The sequence below is a fragment of the Macrobrachium rosenbergii genome, chromosome 21 (assembly GCF_040412425.1).
Source record: "Macrobrachium rosenbergii isolate ZJJX-2024 chromosome 21, ASM4041242v1, whole genome shotgun sequence".
In the NCBI taxonomy this organism is placed as follows: domain Eukaryota; kingdom Metazoa; phylum Arthropoda; class Malacostraca; order Decapoda; family Palaemonidae; genus Macrobrachium; species Macrobrachium rosenbergii.
The window spans coordinates 30,405,644-30,413,143 of NC_089761.1; the positions used below are offsets into that span (position 1 = coordinate 30,405,644).

Below are 7,500 nucleotides of genomic sequence, written 5' to 3' on the forward strand. Positions count from 1 at the left end.
TGTGTGTGTGTGTGTGTGTGTGTGTTCGAGATCTGAACCACTCAGCCACAGTGATCAAATAATGGAATGGCCTTCCCAGTCATGTACGTGAATCGTTGGAACTTTATTAGTTCAGTGTATTTTATTGTGCTCCCCCACACGAGTCTCATTTCATAGTTCAATTTTTTGTGGTCACCTTTGCTTTCTTTGTTATACCATTTCTTATATTCTATTCTTCAATTCCATGTATTTTTTTTACACTGTGCGATCTCTTTTTTTTTTTCTTTGTGTATGTATATATTTGGGTATGTGTATATACATACATACATACATATATATATATATATATATATATATATATATATATATATATATATATATATATATATATATATATATATATATATATCTAATATATGTGACATATATATATATATGTGTGTGTGTGCGATATATATGTGTATATATATATATGTATATATAGACATATATATGTGTGTATATATATAAACGGAAAGAATCTCCTTGAAGACAAATCTAAATCCCAAAATTTATAATCAACTTTCGAATCCCTTTCCGTGAAAAATCGCCCCCATCCCCACCCCCTCAGTACTAAACATATCAGCACTATGCCACGATTCCTCAGTTATCCTGATTACATTAAAAATTACATTAAAATAACATCCTAACTCCTTTCCTCCACCCGCCGACTTTACGTCGTGACGATTACCTCCGAATATCAAAGCATTCAATTGTCTCATTACATCATCACTCAGTTCTCGCTGCTTACAAGGAAGAACTTTTGTGACCTAATAACTCTTAACTCTGCGTAGCTCTCGCATGAATCACTGGAACTCTAAAATGCTCCCGGTAAGGAGGTAGCGCCGTCAGTGGACCTCATGTTTTGCACTGTAGGCATTACTTAAGGTTCTTTGCAGCGTCCCTTCGGTCCACAGCTGCATCCACTTTTTAACCTTTTACTTGACCTCTGTTCCCACTACTTTTCTTCCATTTTGCTGTCCAACCACTTTAACTCCCTCTTTTCATCTCAAGCACTGAATGGCTGACAGTGCCCCGGTGACTGGCCTTTTAACCAAATTTTCATAAATCAGTTTCAACTGATTTCTCTTAAAAATGCTTGAGTAGAAAGCGACGTCCCTAATATTCTTACATCAAAGACCTTTTAAGACCGAATTCCTCTCAGTGAAGAGGAAGCCAAAGGAAGAAGGTGAGCGTTCATCCCTCCATCCACACCCTCACACACATTTTTGGCCGCAAATACACAAACGTACAACACCGAGCCCAGAAATAATATTATTTAAAAAATTACCGAGGCTTTTGATTGATATTTGAAATAATTCCATCAAAGCATTTCCATGCAGAGTGCGATGCATAAAGCAGATTTACAATCAATTTACCCGGGCTTAAAGGGGCCAGGCCCAACGGCCCAACAATAAAATGTTTGGGGAGTAGATTTTGCGACGGGAGGGGGAAAAAAATGATCAACGGAATTTGCCCGCGCACTCTAGACAATTTCCCCTGTTTTAGCTCGAATCGCTATATGAATGATAAGTCTGTCGTTCTGACTGACTGTGCCAATGCCAGATGAGTTGGCCATGAACCGACGCGTTTTCTGTATGAATTATCCCACGAATTGCATAAATATTATCAAACTGCGCTGCCTCGCAAAAGTGAATGATTTTCCCTCTTCGCTAATTGAATCATTCAGGAAATTAGCAGAGAGAGCCGGGGAGGGGAGAGGGGAAAAATTTCCATACACTCCGTGGGACCAAGTAGGATGCGGCAGAATTGTTTAAAACATGACACACAAAATGGACAAAATTGTTTAAATGATGCCACAGCTAAGACGACGGGACTGAAGAATTAAGATTATGGATCACTGAGACTGAATGTCAACAGATAAAACCCTGAGTAAACTGAAAGTAGAAGAATTACAAAGACAAAAAAAAACACAATGTACTAACATATATGTATGTGTGTGTATATATATATATATATATATATATATATATATATATATATATATATATATATATATATATATATATATATATATCAAAAACTGAGAGAGCATAAGGCACAGCTAAAATATTCATGACAATATGCAAAGCAAACATCAATACAAATATACACTACAGCACTTTCAAATTCAGAGCACGGAAGCGGGACGGGGGCAGACAGAACGTCATGTTCGGTGCAGGAAACAAAAAAAACCAGGTATGCAAAGGCTTGTTCAGTCACATACGCTCATACACATGAACACAAAGTTCAAATTGGAGAGTAGTTTTGAAGGCTACACCTGCATCAATTTATAAAGGAGCCCCTTTTTGCTTACCGGATGCACAGCCAAGAGAATCTGGAGATTTCAACGCGGACGTAGGTAACGACCATTACTTATTATTATCTAGGAGCAAGCGGCGATCAAATGGGGCCGGACTAATGCGATTCCTTTGTCTCAGGAAGCACTTAAAATACACAGTCGGCTGAACAGAAATGATAACAGACTGTAATCAAATAATGAATCTTACTTAAAGAATATTACTGTAAACTGCTTTATCAACAATATCAGGAAACGGGACGTTACTAAGTCACAACGAAGTGTATTAGAAAATTAATGTTTTATGTTATAACATCCAGATTAGCATACGTACGCAGATATTGCCTTATACAGATCAGGTAGCGTCGTTATGCTTCAGATATCTTATCGACTACAGAGTCATAATAAAGAACCAAAAGCATATGATATGCGATGACATGCCGAGGTCCAGAAAACGAAAAAAGCTATCACAAAGAGAATCCTCTGAGCGAGCAACGCCAGATGACGAAACGTACAGAATACTCGTTGTAAAGGGGGGAGGGAAGAGAGACAGAGAGGGGGGGGAGAAAAAATCCCAATCATTAACCTAGCCACTAACTGTAAAATGAAAGTATACACGGAGCGGACCTCTATCGGAGTAATACATCAGAGAATGCAAGGCGAACCTCTAATAAAAAGAAAAAGAAAAAAAACAGACATTTCTTTTATTATCGATTCATTACCATAACCTCATTGCTGTCCAAGCATTAACCGCTCCAGTACAATGGGCCATTACATAGCTTGACTGGAGTTAAGTGCTCTACTGCCAATGCATTTTAAGGTCTGATACGAACCGTCACTTTTTTTCTTTTATTTTTTTCTAACGTCTTTTGTTTTTACTCCACACGCCCCCCGAAAAAAAAAACCAACAGACTTTCACATTTACCTAAGTTCGCTGTTGAGAATTTTGAATCATCAATGGGAATCTTTGTTGCCACAAAATGGTTGGAACTGGCCGCTCCCAAAGGGGTTATCTTAGTAAATGTGTTAAAAATTACACAAAAATTTGTCAGACATTTTCTTAATTCAAGAAAATGGACAGCCAAGCGGAAGAGACTCAAGGGTAGTATAAATACGAAAAGCTTACCAAAAACAGCAACGCGCACGGTGTACTGTAAGCAGCAAGCAACCCCAAGCAACCCTAACGCTCCCCTTCCTTCAAGGTTAAAAAAATTTGGGGTCTAAAAGAATTCCAGGCTTTTCTAAAAAATGTAACCAATTTCGCTAGCTCCCATTCAGAAGAATACTAAGAATTACATTTTAAATGCCGGCAGGAAACAAGCTGGCCTATCCTTCAATGACAGCAAAATTGAGTCTGGGCAATAGTCGGGTGGGTAACCAATGGTGACTATCAGACGCTGTGGGCACAGAAACTTCATTAGGTGTTACTGAAACTTGCAACTTACCTAGGGTATCTGGTGAGAGCAGCAATAGTTAAACATCCTAAGAGCCAATAAGGTATCATGGGCATGTTTCAAAAATGTACCGATTTTATTTTATCATTATTTAAAAAAAAAAAAATTGCACTCAAGCACCTTAAAGTATTGTGGAACTGTTCTGGAACAATATAAAGAGCAGGAATTACTGTCGTAATTATTATCATCAATTTCAATATTACTTCAAAAATTTGTGCCTGGAAAAGTAACGTTGTGTAGTTTTAGCAATACCGTGTTAGTTTAGGGTACAAGAATGCGTTAATATCAAATATAAATTAATAAATAATTAGATGAACTGATAAAAATAATCTAAGCAAATGTCAATCTTCAAGCCAAAAGTTATAAGAAATAAAAACTTGAAAAATACCTCGCAAACAGAAATTAGACACGCCACTAAAAAAAAAATAAATAAGTGAAAAGAAAAACACTTAAAAATATGATTGAGTAAACGAAGGGAACATAAAACAGATGACTGGGGAGAAAATTGAGACGTCAATAACAAAAAGAGAAAAGAAAGAAGCAGAGAAAAAAAAATAGAAAAATTTAAATCCCGAAAAAAAAACAGCAATACGTGATAGCAGCGATGAAACGGCAATTAAGTCCGAGCACATCCGAGTGCGTAACAGAATAAGGAAAAATATAACTTGCATCGTCATTAAGACGTAATAAATGCATCGAGAGAGAGAGAACGCCGACGTCCGTCCTTCGCTGGACCCAGGCATTTTTCCTGGTCTCAACCGTGGAGCAAAACCACGTTTGTGTCGAACAGTTAGCTGACTAAAATATTGTGCTATTTCCTGTTTAAAAGGCTGATGCTTCAAGTGTTCACACACACACACACACTAAGTAAAAATAAAAAGCGATGTCGGTGGGAGTCCCAAGCTGTGTCGTAATGGAATCGATTTTACGTTGCTTGGAGAGTTGGTCTGTTCAGCTAAGATGCTTGCTTGACTGTTGTAGACCTTGAGTCTTTCCCAAGCAAAGCAGATTGTATCAGTAGAATAAATGGCAGAGACATTACTGTTTTCAACACCTAGTGACATAAAAGCATTTCGATTGGCGTTACGTTTATGTAAAAAAAATATATATATATATATACATGTATATATATATATATATATATATATATATATATATATATATATATATATATGAGTGATGTGTGTGTGATATAATGCTTTCCGATCAATATTACGTTTATGTAAATACCTATAAAAACTATTTGCGCAACTAACTTGTGCAAATAAAAATTTTGTAATCATTTTCCTTTTTATTTTATTAGTGCCTTTCTAAGCTTTAGATCGCAAACAGAATCAGTAATAAACGTAAAAGAATTGCATCACGAAGCCCAGAAAAGGAAAAGTAAGGATTACAACGAAATAAATGAATAAAAAAGCCACAACAATAAGTACTCCCGGTAATAAAAAAAAAAAAAAAGCTTCATGACGAAATCGACTAAAACCAATTTGGATTCGTAATTCCAAAATGCTTTTTCGAAAATAATATAGAAATTACATTGACGTTAATGATAATCAAAACATATCTACGATCTATAATAAACCAATATCAAATGTCAATAAAAAAAGTTTTTGATCGGTTGATCTCTCTTTATAAAATCAAAAGCAAACCGGAATGACGAAAAAAGAAAAAAATATTGCATTCGGAATCCATAAGCGAGGAGTGTAATAGCCCTCATATCCACTTCGCATTATTCATTAAGCTATCTATTTAGCCACTTCCACGCGACCCAATATGAAGCCGTTATATAACAGAGTAATAGAGCTTTCATACGTAGGACTGACAGGGGGGTGGGGGGTTATACGGTGCGCTCCCTCGTCCTGCAATAAAATTTTAAGGAGAAAGTATATGAAATCTTTTTTTTTTTTCGCTATTGCAGTGGGTTGCGTCATTTTGATAATATTTACTTTTTTTTGGCATCGACAACTTTTCTTTACTTTTTTTTTTTTTGTTCGTTGGTATTGCAGTGGGTTGCGTCATTTTGATAATATTTCCAATTTTTTTTTCTTTTTTTTTTTTGACATCGATAACTTTTATGTGGCGCGCAGCCGCAGAAACCACAGCAGTTTGGCTCGACGTCATATCTGGTTGGAGGTCAGCACTGTTTTTGGAAACGTCATCAATCGATTTGTGAGGAAACTGTTTTAAAAAAAACATGACAAACTCCGTGAGGATATACATGTAAAGACTCTCTTTATAAAGACCGTTATGCAGGTCAGATTCACTTTATGTTAAACTAAATAATATTCTTGCTACTAGGAAATCTATTTTTTTTATTATTATTATCATTATTTTGATTGTGTTTCCGCCACTGGGAAAACTAACGTCTGTTTTTGCCTTGATAATGGAACACATTATCTTTTTTTATGAAGCACAATAGTCAGAGAAATGTACATGAACAAGGATACTTTATTGTACATATGGAAAAAAGTTCTTTGCGATGCTGAATAAGTACATAAACTGGTCATTATTAACATAATTTTTTACGGGCTTAAGTCATTGGAATAATAATATCTCATTGTGAACATTTTAGAATTTCTGATAAAATTCCAAAAGTTCCACCCGTATTTTGCAGGTATTTAATCCATGATTGAACCCACCTAGGTAGTGTTTTGGAACTTTCGTTCCACACCTCGTGGACCCACTCTGCTGTCAGCGTCAAAGCGCTATCTAACAAACAGTCGAGTAGGCCAAAGACCCGATAAAAAGAAGAATATGAATATAGGAGAATATAGAAGAATAGAAAAAGAAGAATATGAATATAGGAGAATATAGAGGAATAGAAAAAGAAGAATATGAATATAGGAGAATACAGAAGAATAGAAAAAGAAGAATATGAATATAGGAGAATATAGTAGAATAGAAAAAGAAGAATATGAATATAGGAGAATATAGAAGAATAGAAAAAGAAGAATAAGAATATAGGAGAAGACAGAAGAATAGAAAAAGAAGAATATAAATATAGGAGAATATAGAAGAATATAGATAATGAAGGCCGCTTTGGGTGTGCACGTTCTAAAGTGGCTCTAATTACGGTGGGTTAAAAAAAAAGAAAAGAAAAAAAGGGCTGCTTACTTAGAAAGTCGACTTGATCATATTCTTAATATCGCAGTATATATATATATTCGACTAAAAAGCGGGTTCCTGCGTAACCACTGGGATACGCGACTGATGACGGTGACTACGATGAGATACGCGTTTGGAACATCAAGGAGCAAAGTGGTGATGATGATGATGATGATGATGATGATGATGATGATGATGATGAGGAGGAGGAGGAGGAGGAGGAGGAGGAGGAGGAGGAGGAGGAGGAGGAGGAGTAAGTGCAGGAAGAGGAGGAGATACGCACTTGCAAAATCGATGAGAAACACGGCGATGATGATGATGATGATGATGATGACGAGATACAGGCCTCTCCCATCATTGAGAGAAGTGGTTGTGATGATGATGATAATGAGGAGGAGGAGGAGGAGGAGGAGGACAAGGAGATACGCACTTGCAAAATCGATGAAAAAGATGATGATGATGATGATGATGAGATACAGGCCTGTACCTTCACTAAGAGAAGTGGTATTGATGATGATGATGATGATGATGATGATGGTGAGGAGGAGGAGGAGGAGGAGGAGGAGGAGGAGGAGGAGGAGGAGGAGGAGGAGGAGGAGACAGGCACTTGCAAAATCGATAAAA

General features: G+C 36.5%; 1 protein-coding gene across 4 annotated transcripts in view; it reads left to right on the forward strand.

The window, feature by feature from the left end:
• The window catches only part of LOC136849845 (LIM/homeobox protein Lhx1-like), a 325,756-nt gene that overhangs the window by 217,303 nt on the left and 100,953 nt on the right, over positions 1-7,500 (forward strand). The gene's annotated exons all lie outside the window — the stretch shown is intronic.